The 5,201-nt window shown below is 38.9% G+C and overlaps 1 long non-coding RNA gene across 1 annotated transcript; it reads right to left on the bottom strand.

The window, feature by feature from the left end:
* Positions 1-3,522: 3,522 nt before the first annotated feature.
* Positions 3,523-4,773, bottom strand: LOC133482051 (uncharacterized). Its single transcript, XR_009789680.1, has 2 exons — positions 4,652-4,773; positions 3,523-4,584 (listed from the first exon to the last, which is right to left on the bottom strand). It is a non-coding gene; the product is annotated as an uncharacterized LOC133482051 (long non-coding RNA).
* Positions 4,774-5,201: the final 428 nt, after the last annotated feature.

Raw genomic sequence — 5,201 nt, 5'->3', positions numbered from 1 at the left:
TCTCTTGTGCAGCTTAATGAGGTGAGAAAAAACTCATAGTGTGTATGTTCTGGCAATGCCCATGTAAGCTGACATACAGCACCAGAGCGTTTGTTATGACAGGGTAACGAGTGAGACAAACCAGAAGTGGTGGAGAGAAACATGCACACTCCTGCACTGATATGCTCCCACAATAACAGCCCATGGCCGAACTGAATCAAACGTCTGCTTGAAGCATACACATTTGTGCACATAAAATAAATAAGCTCGAACAGAGGGATTTTATGGTGTTGGACCATTTCAGATGAGAAACACAAAACCTTGGCTCCAAAACCCAATGCAGACTGAAATATGTTTCTGGGTTTCCCAGAAGAAATAAAACAAAGCCAAAATCATTTTTTTTAATCAACCATAGCCAAGTGTCAAGGGAGAGAAAATGTATCCTACATGGTGACACGAAACACACTATAAGAACTGGTTCCAGAATACACATTACAGCTTGTTAAAAACAGCTAATTTTGAGTGACAAAGAGCTCAACACGAGGCCAGCCAAAACCGAGTCAGCACTCAGTATCAATTAGAGAAAAGCCTAAACAGAAGCAAACAAAGACATAGGTATGGGCAGTATTGACAGAAGCTATAGTTGACTCATTACAGGCCTCTGTGGACTGTGGCTAGTCAATGATCTGAAATGGCCACCGTCCAGAAAGCACACACTCTGTTGCCTAATGAAAAGTGAAAGGTAAATAAACTCCCATTGCGTGTGAGACAAGACAGACCATCCTGAAAATGATTTTTTTCTTCTTTCTCTGTGATGCTCATAGGGAGGAGGCTGTGTAAGAAATGCTATCTTTCGATAAGTATAATGGCTTCCACATACTGACTTTGGTAGAGGACTTCAGCAAGGGTATGATGATGATAATGACAGCCTGTTAAATGTGAAGGAAAACATGAAGACAAGCAGTATTGAGAGACTTTGGAGGGATTCTGTCATTATGGCCATGTTAGCACCTCCATACAGCAGCAATGAAATATGCTCAATAATATATACACCTTTCTGTCAGATGTGAGGCGGGATGAGGCGGGCAAGGTCGTTGGTTCTCTGATTCAGGGAGGAGTAGTGGTATTTGGGGATAAATAAACAGGAGTCTGCTGGAGAACCAAATCAGCCCTCCCAACTCATTCACTCCCTGCCATCATGACTAGAGGGGAGTCAAGTGAGGCACTTAACGTTAAACATCACTACATAAGCAACACACACATACACCTAGACACACATCTTGGATCCTGTGGAAGTGAAAGGGAGTGACTTGGGCTTGAAGGCAAAAACCAAGGTGTTTAGACTCAAAAGATGATGGTGCTGTTGAAATTTTTTAAGATGCAGCATTATCTGCATTTTTATTCTTGTAGGGATCCCTGTGCTTGTCAAATGACTGCATTTCTAATGTCCCAGTAAACCTGTCTTGCTGTGACTTTGATTTATTATTTTTTTCATATATTTGAATGTGCCTTTCTTTAAAGTACTGTAATATACTGTGGAACTTCTAAATTCCAATACGGAAGTAACTAATTACAGGTAGCTAGATTATGTAATTTTATTACAAAATTTATGTCATTGGAATCCATTACATTACTGGGAGACAATATCTATCATAATAAAATTACATTTGGTTTAGAAAATTTCTGTGATTACAATTTTATTTACATTTGAAAAATAGCCAAAGTTTGGATCTTTTTTAGTTTTGTTTTTCAAATCACTTCCTCCCCACTTCCTTGGCTCTCTCTGGTTATGTGCCATTCTGGCTCGTCTCAATCGTGACATATTTTTCCAAATATGACCTTGAAGCAGGGTTAGACTCATAGTTACTCTTTTGAACATTTTTATCTTCATAATTTGGGAAATTTTATGGAACATTCACTTATCTGGTTTGTCATTCATTCATTCATGTTCCATATCGCTTATCCTCACAAGGGTCGTGGGCATGCCGGAGCCTATCCCAGCTATCTTTGGCCAAGAGGCGGGGTACACCCTGAACTGGTCGCCAGCCAATCGCAGGGCACATATAAACAACTATTCACACTCACATTCACACTTACGGGCAATTAAGCAATTTTTTCAATCAACCTACCATGCATGTTTTTGGGATGTGGGAGGAAACCGGAGTACCCAGAGAAAACCCACACAGGCATGGGGAGAACATGTAAACTCCAGACAGGCGAGGCCAGATTTGAAGCCGCTTCCTCAGATGTGCTCACCAGTCATCCAGCGTGGCGCCCTGGTTTGTCATATGAAGCGATATTGTCTAAATTGCGCACATTTGTCATTAGGTCAAGATGGTATGGTAATGGTGTTTTTTTGCATGCTGTACACATATAAAGCATCAAACACATTTTATTTATTTATTATGTATTTACATTTCATCATGTTTTGTTGTCAGTTAATTATTTGTGTAAAGAACAAATATGTGGTAAATTCCAAAATAGGGTGAAGTGTCCTGTTGATGCATTCATTCAAAATTAAGAAGAGTAATCAAAATATACTCAAATGTAATTAGTTATATTACTTTGAGAAAGTAATTGAAATCGCTACACTACTATTACATTTTAAACAGGGTAACTTGTAACTGTGACCAACTACATTTACAAAGTAAGTTTCCCTACACTGATGATATACGGTACAAAAAATTCTGGAAAATATATCTCGAAAGTGAAATAAAACTACTGCTATGCATGTCATCATGTTAGGCCATAGTTGGACTTTAGCATCTCCTGGACTTCACTTCAGTGAGCTAAATCTAAATTGTATTTTGTTTTGTCAATTGCCACAAAAAAATTTAGAAGGGATTACAAAGTCATTTTGTGATTATAGAACATAACCATAGCACCAGAACTGTCTTGTTTGTGTCCTGCAGTCCCCTTTTTGGAGCTTGGGTGGCACTTTTTACCTACCATCCGCTCATCTTTCTTGACGGTCCATGTTGTTCGCGACGTCACGGGTTTTCCATTCCTCCATGGCGCGCTAGTGATTGTTTGTTTGCAAAGTTTCTTTTTTCCAGTTTTGTTTGAGCTCATCTGTTGGTTGTCGGTTGTTGGTGCATTGTGTCACGTCAAAGACTGAAAGACTTGTCATAATATCAAACACGTTTGATGTTGTCATAATACCAAGACGAAAGAAAAGACATCTAAAACAGCTGAGTTTACTACCTTACTCTAAATGATCAAGATGACGGGAGTGCACCGTGACTCCAGTAAAACTCCTAAAATTTCCTTATGACATTCAGTTTTTAGTCTGTGAATGTGAAAATTGTTAGGTGTAAGCCCAGCATTAGTTGTGCCACGGTTGTGTTTTTCAGGTTTATCTATTTATCTCTCATCACCGAGGTTACAGCTATTCAACTGGAGAAGCCATGACATTACTCACCAGATCCTAAATTATCCTAAATATGACATTGAGCTTTATGAGAAATATATGATAAATGGCATATGAGAAGTACATATATGCTTGTAATTTCAGGTGCACACAATTTGCACAAAAATAACATAGGAAAGTGCATTGGACTTTATTTTGTTCTGTAGTGCCCTGTGGTGCATAAAACATTGAACATACATTACAGGTCCAGGGGGCCATAGAATAGTGTACGATACAGTGAAACAAGTGAAAAACAACAACCCATAAAATGTTAATACAGTCTTGCCTTACAGTCAAGAGGTTTCAGTTGTGAATCTCTACTCAGCCTCTCGTGTGGAGTTTTGCAATGATTATGCTGTGGTGTTTATTAATTTCTATTGGTAAGGAACATTTGTAATCTAAGGTATAAATGTGGTAATATGAAAAACACATAATTTATTATTTTTATAGTGTGTTATAATACTTAATATCATACTTTGGTAATGTTCATTAATGTTTATCATTTCAGTATTACAAAAAAGGTCAGACAAGGAACAATAACAGATTTCCGTAAAAATAACGTCTGTCTCCAAACAGGGTGCGACAACAAACATTGACCTAACTGCACAAGGTGGAACAACAATTCTAGTGATGTTGTCTCGTAAGCAGCAGGTCAGAGTAGGGCATAACCTCTCTTTAACATACAGTATTTGTACCTGAATGTCTTTAAAAATACCATTCTGTCCTATATACATTGAGTATAATTTGAATGCAGACATATTTTCACTTTATCTGTTATATGCCAAGCTTTTAATTTTCATTTAAGAAATTAAAATTGTACATACAATATATAGAACGGGTGACTTTCCTCAAGTTGCAGAGGCCCTCCTGGGATTGCTTTGGGGAATGGAATGTCAAGTGGAGGTGAAATAACATTCCATCAGTATTGCTGTCTGTTTCAGGTGCAAAAATCGTGTTAAAGTAGAAAGTGTACTGCTGTAAGGGGTAAAAAACCAAAATAAAAATTAAATCCATCACACTTTGGTACAGGTCAAAAGACCACTACTCGAGAACAGAACTGTTTAAAAGCACAATGATATGCACGTACACTCTCCTAAATTGAGTCTTAACCTCAGGTTTGTCTATTTAATGTCGTCATCAAAGTAAATCCATGGATGGGGTGATGGGCGGACAATGCTTCAAGTGCGCTCTGCAGCCTGGAATGAGCAGATAAGCGAAAGTAAGTCAGCGAAAAATGAAATATTTGAGGAATTGACATGTAACCTGAGCATGTCTCTTTCAAGACTTGCGCTGGAGATCTGCCTGGGGGCTGCAAAGGGGGGAATGACGCTGTGATGACTCAATCAATTCCAGCTAAGCTTGGGAGCAAAAGGAGTCTGTAGAGAGGAACGCAGAACACCACAGGGACATCAGAAGGAATACTTAAAGGAAGGATAGAATGAGAAAATGGAAGAGGTCAGAAATGTCAGTAGTCCGGGTGCCGAACGGACTACACTGTTTGAAACACTATTAAGCTGAGGCGTCATCATCTATCCACATCAACCACAGGTGTGACGCCCCTGCTATCATGTCAAAGTCAAACGGTAAGCAGAGTTGCATTGGGTTTTGTGTGATGTACAGATTAACATTAGCTTACAGTGTTAGCTTCTGATTAGTGATGCATAGTTGATTGCTGTCAACGTGGTGACAGAATTTGGTTAGGTGTTCATGCTCTCTTTTTTTTTTTTTTTAACTCTGAGGTCTACCCAGATACGCAGAAGCTGCCCCCGGTCGTCGTGGTAATACATGCCAAACTCGCCATTGGCCTAACAGT

The sequence above is a fragment of the Phyllopteryx taeniolatus genome, chromosome 8, assembly GCF_024500385.1.
Source record: "Phyllopteryx taeniolatus isolate TA_2022b chromosome 8, UOR_Ptae_1.2, whole genome shotgun sequence".
NCBI classification, from domain to species: Eukaryota; Metazoa; Chordata; class Actinopteri; order Syngnathiformes; family Syngnathidae; genus Phyllopteryx; species Phyllopteryx taeniolatus.
The sequence above is the reverse complement of the archived record's forward strand: the minus strand, read 5'-3'. Positions and strand labels throughout refer to the sequence as shown.